Source organism: Capricornis sumatraensis, chromosome 1 (assembly GCF_032405125.1).
Source record: "Capricornis sumatraensis isolate serow.1 chromosome 1, serow.2, whole genome shotgun sequence".
In the NCBI taxonomy this organism is placed as follows: Eukaryota; Metazoa; Chordata; class Mammalia; order Artiodactyla; family Bovidae; genus Capricornis; species Capricornis sumatraensis.
In genome coordinates this window covers 50,436,860-50,446,549 of record NC_091069.1, presented here as the reverse complement: position 1 = coordinate 50,446,549, position 9,690 = coordinate 50,436,860, and the positions used below count along the sequence as shown (strand labels likewise).

Sequence of the window (9,690 nt, the reverse complement as noted above, 5' to 3'; positions counted from 1 at the left end):
TCCAACAGTGTCTAAATCTGGCCTCTGTATGAAGCATTTTTTTTGTTAGTAAATTTTTTTTTTGTTTTATATCGGAGTATTGTTGATTAACAATGTTGTCTTAGTTTCAGGTACACAGCAAAGTGATTCAGTTATACAAACACATGTATCTACTCTTTTTCAAATTTCTGAGTTAGGTAAGTGTAGATGAGACTGCCAGGTGAAAAAGGCCAGTCTAGCCTGCTAGAAATGCGATCCAGCTAATGGCAGCCTATGTATTCACACGTCCTATGAGAACTTAATGAAACAATTTATTTTCCCTATTTGAATTACTGTAAAACCTCAGTTGTTAACAACATCCTATGAAATCACTTGACCTTCCTTTAATATGAATATTAAATACAAATACAAACTCAGGCACAGAAATTATATGGTTATGTTCTATGAAGTGCCATTGTGAATATATTTATTGATATTCACAATGCCACTTCATAGAATATATTTGTATTAACTTTTACACTCTCAAAAATGCAGAAACACAAAATGTAAGATTTTGTAAGATTGTCAGAACCTTAAAAATATGTCTGAATGACCCTATGTGTGTGCCAACTACAGTTTTAGAAACACTGTTCCACATTAATGAGAATGAAACAAGAAACATTTTCAACAGTCAGACCAATCACCACCACTGATTCCAAATCAGAGGTGAGGACAAGGGATGCATGAGAACCACCACTCAGAGAAGTGATTCAAAACACTCTGGCTTCCCTCCTACCCATACTTGATACACTGTTATATTTTGGGGAACAAAAAACAAGCAGCATGTCAATTTTGGGATATTATTATATTGTATTGTATTGTATTACCAATTGAGATAACTATTACCAGTTGAAAATCAAGATTCAGGCTCAAGATCAATATTTTCTCTTGTAAAATCTCCCACATTAAATGCAGAACTCTCTAACCTTCAAGGAAGCCTCTGCAGAATTAACATGTTCTGCTCCACTACTGGCACCGCACTCCAGTACTCTTGCCTGGGAAGTCCCACGGATGGAGGAGCCTGGTGGGCTGCAGTCCATGGGGTTGCTGGGAGTCGGACACAGCTGAGTGATTTCACTTTCACTTTTCACTTTCATGCATTGGAGAAGGAAATGGCAACCCACTCTAGTGTTCTTGCCTGGAGAATCCCAGGGATGAGGGAGCCTGGTGGGAGGCCGTCTATGGGGTCGCACAGAGTCAGACAAGGCTGAAGCAACTTAGCAGCAGCAGCAGCAGCTCCACTACTGAATCCCCTGCCTTTTCTAATATTTCTCAGTTTCCTTTGGTTCTCAATCTGCCATTACTTCTAGACTTTGGATTTATAACTATATCTGGAAAATCTTTTGATGTTGTATCATAATTTCTTTTTTATAAGATTAATTTTTAGTGGATTTGATAGTAATGTGCCAATTTAAGCATTATATGTGATGTTGCATCATAATTTCTGCTGCTGCATACCACCTGCATCCCAAGTCACCTGACATCCATTTACTTTTTGGTAATGATAAAACTGCTTCTTGAACTCTGTTTAATCTCAACCATGTTATATTATGATAACATTATTTTTCCAAGCTTCCAATTTCTTTACAAAAGACAACAAAGAATATTTCCATTTCTACCATTCTATGAGAGTTGGACTGTGAAGAAGGCTGAGCGCCAAAGAATTGATGCTTTTGAACTGTGGTGTTGGAGAAGACTCTTGAGAATCCCTTGGACTGCAAGGAGATCCAACCAGTCCATTCTGAAGGAGATCAGCCCTGGGATTTCTTTGGAAGGAATGATGCTAAAGCTGAAACTCCAGTACTTTGGCCACCTCTTGTGAAGAGTTGACTCATTGGAAAAGACTTTAATGCTGGGAGGGATTGGGGGCAGGAGAAAAAGGGGACGACCAAGGATGAGATGGCTGGATGGCATCACTGACTCGATGAACATGAGTCTGAGTAAACTCTGGGAGTTGGTGACGGACAGGGAGTCTTGGCGTGCTGCGATTCATGGGGTCGCAAAGAGTTGGACACAACTGAGCGACTGAACTGAACTGAACTGAACTGATAGTGACTTTATTTGGAAAGCAAATAGCTGCTTTTTGAGAAGAGGTTCTTTGGTAATTACTGTTGGAAATACATGGCTCTAAGGGCACAAGGCACACTGGTGCTGACCCTTCTGGAAATGAAACTTCAACTCTCAAGCCTTAAGCATGACCAGATAAGAACACCAGGCCCCATTTTCCAAATAATCAGTTTTTCAAAAGATTAGAAAGATGTATATCTCGGATATGCCAAGTGGTTTTCACATCCCTATTTGACTATATTGTTGAGAAAAGAAGAAAGTATGGCAAAACCAATACAATATTGTAAAGTTAAAAAAAAGAGAGAGAGAGAGAGAAATTACTCAAAAAAAAAAAAAAGATTAGGTAGCAAAAAAAAAAAAAAAAAAAGAAAGGTGAACGGTCCTACTCCTTTTAAATGTTTTTTTTTTTTTTTTTTTTTTTTAATTCTTTGATGGTGCTGTACCACATGTAGGATTTTAGTTCCCCAACCAGGGAGCAAGTCCACATCCCCTATTGCCGGGGTCCAGCCCCGGTGGATCCAGGGAATTCGAAGGGTGGACGGCGTTGGCGTGGAAAAACTCGTTTATTTATTAATATAAGATTAGATTAAGAAACTATAGTGTAGTAGGAAGATTAAGTGGAGGAAGAGGGCTGAATAGCTTGGTTTACGCGGAAGACCAATAAAATTCCAGACAAGGAATTTGCACCATCTACATTGGGGCACCAGCGCCCGCTTGAATATCTAAGGGTACCTCGCCTTAAGCTCCGTTTCGCGCGGGTCTTTACAACCACGGCAAGTAAGTAGACCTGGCGAGCCTCTGCGCCCCAGATGGAAATTCAGCCTGAAATTAAAGTAAAGAGCAGAGAGAGGGAAAGGGAGAGAAAATGAGAGAGAGAGAGACACGGGGGGAGCCAGATTCCCCAGAAACCAGGCCGAGAGACTAGTTTGAGAAGCTGGTCCGAGAAGCTGGTCCGAGAAACTGGTCCGAGAAGCTGGTCCGGTCCTTTATTGTTCAGAAGGCCTTTTATACTTTTGATAAAACACGGAGATCAATGGGCAACACAAAACTATGTAGCATTCGCAGCCCAGACTCTTTCTATACATCATTTTGTATACAAAAGGTCTCAGGTGATTTACATTATCTTCTGGCCAAGAGGCTTGTTAACACTTTTTGGCTCTCTTCCTCAATGAATGTTAATTTTGTTTCCCCTGAAGTGTTTTTCTTTAATCTGCATCTCCTTAAAAGCGCTAAAGTTACATCTGTATAGAACAAAGGCACAGTGGGTTATAACAAAGAAGGTACTTAACTCAAAGATCTAATGTTGCTAATACCAGGTCTACTACTTGTTTTTTTATATACCAACTATATCTAAAAACAAAGGATATGAAAATTTGGCAGCAAGCATTGACTCAACAAATGAAACTTTTAATTAGTCCTATTGTAAAGATTTTGACTCTTCGGAAGCCCCTACATTCCTAGGATGTTTTAAGCTTCCTGTGCCTCCTGCGGTCAGGAGGCCTCAAACAATCACATGCGCAGCTGTACGAGTCCTGCAGGCAGGCTAGAAAGCCATCAGAGGGGTTTTTTGGATTGAAACACTCTTTCAAATGTAGAAGACTAAAGCCCTGAATTGACTTTTTCCAGAAAATGTCAGAAGAGTGGAAAAGCAGAGCACAAAAGCCGGCAGATTTTTGTTGGGGTACATGCTTAGGAATTTCCAGAGGGGTCCCTGAAGTCTGAGCACGCCTTGCGTATGTCAGCTTCCTTCCTCATGACCTTGTCATGGGCGGGATTCCTCACACTGGCTCCCGGCACCCTATCTTAGAAGCAAGGAGTCTTAACCACTGGGCACCAGGGAATTCCCATGTCTTACTCTTATAAGATCAGATCCAAAGGAAGAACTTTCTAGATAGATGCCTTTCCAGCCAGGAGCTAAATATAATATACACACTGAATAAGGAAGCTGCTATCAGATATGTTGATTCACTTAAGTGTCAAATGCCTAACTATAACATTTACAGAACATTATCATACTATTATACCAGCACACTCTTCCACTTGGCCCCAAAACTAACTTGGGAAAGTAGAGAAAGTTTCCCATCCAGGAAAGGTTGGCAAGCACAAATATTCTAGCCAATATCTTAACTTAATCACTTTAAAATGATGTGACTCTTACACCATTCCTTACTGGAGAACCTGGCATGGACAAGCACATCCCAGATTTCACTCAAAAGGTAACCAATGCAGCGAACTTTCCAACCAAAGACTACGTCACAACCCAGGGGCAGTGTGAACCCTCTCTGTGTTTATATCTTCAGTCATTGGCTTTTTAGCTCCAGTCAATGCCTAACAGAGGCACCCAATATGTATTTGTTCAATTCTACTAAAGAGAACTTGCTGCTGGGAGATACAGCTGTTTCCCTCACCCACTGCCTTTAAATCGTTCAACCGAAAATACTTAATGAGTATCGATCTGCACCAGGCATTGTGCTAGCTACCGGGGATGTTGCAATGAGCAAAACAGACTGTGTCTTCTGCCTGTGTTTACCTTATTGGTTACTATTTCATGTCATGTCCATTCTGGCTGCTTCTTCAAACCTAGATGAAAAGTATTATGCAACCAGAGAGTCCATTGAACAATCAAGGTCATTAGGAACTGTTATCATTTGAAATTCTCCATGAACGCTCAAGTGAGTCAAACTAGATCAGCTGTTCTTACAGGCCATAGTTTCACAGTTCTGTGGGTAGGGCAGCACCTAGAACATCTTTCTTTGAATCTCTAGGTGGATGACCTTGAGGAAAGACATGTCCTCAAATTATTTTCTTCCGGGAAATGTTTGATAGTGGTATGTTTTTTGAGCCCTTACATATCTGATAACATTTTTTTGTTGCCTTTACATGAAGTTGTCACCTTGACAGGATGTAGGATTCTTTGATCATAACTATTGTCTCACATCTATGTGGGATTTTCTGAAGTTTTCTGACATTTATTTTTATGACAGAAAAGTTTGAAAACAATCTAATTTTTTGCTCTTTTATAAGTAATTTGTCCCTTTCATGTTTTTTTATTATTGAAATTCAAAAATTTGGTAACAAATGCACAAAATGCTTACATTCTTCATTTCTCCTGATGAGTCTCTCCATCCCATTAACTAAAAATTTTGTTTTTAACTTAAAATTTTTTGCATTAAGACATTAAATCCTGCCTTTGCTCCATCTACTGCTGTTCATTTTAGGAAATGAATCTCCTAATCATGGAGAGCTTCTAAAGTATCTTCTAAAATAGCTTTGTTTATTCTTTCTCATTAAAAGAAAAATATTCTTTTCTTCCATTCAATTTATCCTTTATATAACTGATTTGATTCTATGCTTCTTTCAAGATAAGCTGTAACTTTGGTATCTGTGTTTTTGATCTCCTTATGATCCATGTTAACCATGACTATTGATGGGCAACCAAGCTTTGTATACTAACTTGCTCTCCTTCTCAGATAGATGTGGTGGCCTCAACTAAATCATTCAGTTATGGCAGAATTACTGACCCAGGTCTTGATTAAGTGAATAATGTGTTTGCATTGCTGTTGATTCCAGGGACATTTATAACAACAAAGGACAGAAGCCATCTAGTTCCAACTGCTTCTTCAGTGACTCCCACACATGATATCAATGGAAACTCTCTTGCTGTTGTTCAGTTGCTAAGATGTGTCCGACTCTTTGCAACCCCATGGACTACAGCACATCAGTCTTTCCTGTCCTTGACTACCTCCCAGAGTTTGCTAACTCATGTCTATTGAATTGGCAAAGCTATCTAACTGATGTTATCTATCTGAATTATGGCTTCTATAATGAGATTTCTACCTTCATTCTTCCTTTGTTCTATCTATTACCCACAATTTTGTCCAAGTGATTTTTCCCACTCTTTATTCTCCTTATATCTGGCTTGGTGGGCTTCCTCAGCGATCGCTCAGTCGTGTCTGACTCTTTGGGACCTCATGGACTGTGGCCTGTCAGGCTCCTCCTTCCATGGGATTTTTCAGGCAAGAGTGCTGGAGGGGATTGCCATTTCCTTCTCCAGGGGATCTTCCCGACCCAGGAATCGAACCTGGGTCTCCTGCATTGCAGGCAGATGCTTTACCGTCTGAGCCACCAGGGATTAGTATCAGATCTTTGATGCAAAAGGATTCTGAATTCTTTCTACCCTTTCACCTGTTCACTCCATGGTCTCCCTGATACTACCTTCACCAAGAATATCAAGTTGCACAGTTTATATTTTTCCCAGCCTACTTTGCTTAGTTCTTCAGGCCAATAATTTTATGTAGAATGGCAAAGTGAACAAGAATGGCTTTAAAATGTATTCTGAATCATCCTCGAAATTATTCTATGAAATTTGCCTGTGTCACTAAAGCAAGATACAAGAAATGTGCTTCTTCTCACTCTGCCTTAAAAAAAAAAAAAAAAGAGCAATTCTTCTTACTGATGTTCATGAATTTTAAAATTTCCCCTGCTCTACCCTTGGATTCTTCAAGGGAAGAGGGCTTCCCTAGCACCAGGAGTGTGCTAATGCTATGATACTGCTCAATCTCATCTTTGACTTGACTTGTTTCAAATGTCTGAATGCATGACATAAGAACTTTGATAGTTTCTCTGATAGACCCTGATGCTGGGAAAGATTGAAACAAAAGGAGAAGGAGATGGCAGAGGATGAGAAGGGGACAATAGAGGTATTCAGGTGGAGGTTAGATATATAGCATTAGAGGTTTAGAGAGAGGGTTAAAATGAAGATACAGGTTATAAGGTCAGTAGCATACTAATGCCTGGGAAAAGGGCCAATAGTAAATGCCAGGCATTGTCTTAGGTACACAGGATGTAATGGGGAAAGAAAGGTTCCTACTCTGACGAAGTTCATGTATCAAATAGTAATAACTAAAGAGACAAATACATAAGTAATGTAATTTCAGACTAAAAATGCAAAAATATGAGTTGAATAAAGAGAAAAGTTATTGCAAGGAACCAAGAAAGAGAGAGAGATCCAACGGTTGAAGAAAAATCAAGAGCCAGAAAGTTCTTGTGTCAAGCAAGACTGTTCAAAAGGACCAATGCTAAAAGTACTATGTGTGTGTGTGTGTGTGCTCAGTTGCATTCAATTCTTTGCAATCCCATAGTTTATAGCCGACCAGGCTCCTCTGTTTATGGAGTTTTTCAGGCAAGAATACTGGAGCAGTTTCCATTTCTTTCTCCAGGGCATCTTCTCAACCCAGGAACTGAACACGTGTCTCTTGTATCTCCTGCACTGACAAATGAATTCTTTGCCACTATGCCAAGTAAATCTTCTCCTTGATTTTGCTCAAAGGTCTATGTCTCTGCCTTGGCAATCAGAACAGCCAGATTGTGCGTATGGAATGCTGGCTTTACCATTCTGATTGCTGATTTGAAAACAAATCTCAGCATATTTCTGATCATCCATTCCCACAATGTTCCCACAAGTAAAACTGAGCCATTTAAAAAATCATATATATTTTGTCACTCATATATATATTTAGTCACTCAGTTGTGCCCAACTCTTTGTGACTTCATGCACTATAGTCTGCCAGGCTTGTCTGTCCATGGGATTTTCCAGGCAAGAATACTGAAGTGGGTAGCCACTGCCTTCTTCAGGGGATGTTGCTGACCCAGGGATCAAACCTGGTTTCCTGCATTAGAGGCAGAGTCTTTACCATCTGAGCCACACAGTTGATTTATTTTAGTTTCTTGTGTACAACAAAGGAATTCTTTTTCAAGTTCTTTCCCATTATAGGTTATTAGACATTGAATATAGTTCCTTGTGGTATACAATAGGACCTTGCGGTTTTCTTTTTTACTTATTTTATATATTGTATTTTATATCTGCTAATCCTCAAATCCTAATTTATCCACCCCCTTAGTAACCATAAATTTGTTTTCTATGTCTGTGAATCTATATTTGTTTTGTAAATAAGTTCATTTGATAATCATTTTAGATTACATATATAAGTGATCTATTTGTCTCTCTTTGTCTGATTGACTTCACTTAGTATGGTAATCTCTTTAGGCTACAAATGGCATTATTTCATTTTTATGGCTGAGTAATATTCCATCCTATATATGTACACAGTAATCCAAGACTATGCCCCGATGAGTAATGCTGAAGAAGCTGAAGCCGAATGGTTCTATGAAGATCTACAAGATCTTCTAGAACTAACACACAAAAAAGATGCCCTTTTCATTATAGGGGGTAGGAATGCAAAAGTAAGAAGTCAAGAAATACCTGGAATAACAGGCAAATTTGGCCTTGGACTACAGAATGGATCAGGGCAAAGGCTAATAGAGTTTTGCCAACAGAACACTCTAGTCATATGAGACACCCTCTTCCAACAACACAAGAGAAGATTCTACACATGGACATCACCAGATGGTCAAGACAGAAATCAGATTGATTATATTCTTTACAGCCAAAGATGGAGAAGCTCGATACAATCAGCAAAAACAAGACTGGGAGCTGACTGTGGCTCAGATCATGAACTCCTTATTGCCAAATTCTAACTTAAATTAAAGAAAGTAGGAAAAACAACTAGACCATTCATGTATGATCTAAATCAAATCCCTTAAATTATACAGTGGAAGTGAGAAATAGATTCAAGGGACTAGATCTAAGAGACAGAGTGCCTGATTAACTATGGTCGGAGGTTCGCGACATTTTACAGGAGACAGGGATCAATACCATCCCCAAGAAAAAAAAATGCAAAAAAGCAAAATGGCTGTCTGAGGAGGCCTTACAAGTAGCTGTGAAAACAAGAGAAGCCAAAAGCAAAGGAGAAAAGGAAAGATATACCCATTTGAATGCAGAGTTCTGAAGAATAGCAAGGAGAGATAAGAAAGCCTTCCTCAGTGATCAGTGCAAAGAAATAGAGGAAAACAATGGAATAGAAAAGGCTAGAGATTTCTTCAAGAAAATTAGAGATATCAAGGGAACATTTCATGCAAAGATGGGCTCAATAAAAGACATAAATCGTATGGACTTAACAGAAGCAGAAGATATTAAGAAGAGGTGGCAAGAATACACAGAACTGGACAAAAAACATCTTCACAACCCAGATAATCATGATGGTGTGATCACTCACCTAGAGCCAGACATCCTGGAATGCAAAGTCAGATAGGCCTTAGGAAGCATCTTTACGAACAAAGCTAGTGGAGGTGATGGAATTGCAGTTGAGTGATTTCAAATTATAAAAGATGATGCTGTGAAAGTGCTGCACTCAATATGCCAGCAAAATTGGAAAACTTAGCAGTGACCGCAGGACTGGAAAAGGTCAATTTTCATTCCAATCCCAAAGAAAGGCAGTACCAAAGAATGCTCAAACTACCGCAAATTGCACTCATCTCACACGCTGGTAAAGTAATGCTCAAAATTCTCCAAGCCAGGCTTCAACAATACTTGAACCATGAACTTCCAGATGTTCAAACTGATTTAGAAAAGGCAGAGGGAAACAGATCAAATAGCCAACATCCGCTGGATCATGGAAAAATCAAGAGAGTTCCAGAAAAACATCTATTTCTGCTTTATTGATTATGCCAAAGCCTTTGACTGTGTGGATCACAAAAAATTGTGGA

General features: G+C 39.2%; 1 non-coding gene across 1 annotated transcript; it reads right to left on the bottom strand.

Moving 5' to 3' along the window:
• Nucleotides 1-6,145: 6,145 nt before the first annotated feature.
• TRNAC-GCA (transfer RNA cysteine (anticodon GCA)) lies at nt 6,146-6,217 on the bottom strand. Its single transcript has one exon. It is a non-coding gene; the product is annotated as a tRNA-Cys (tRNA).
• Between the last annotated feature and the right edge of the window lie 3,473 nt (nt 6,218-9,690).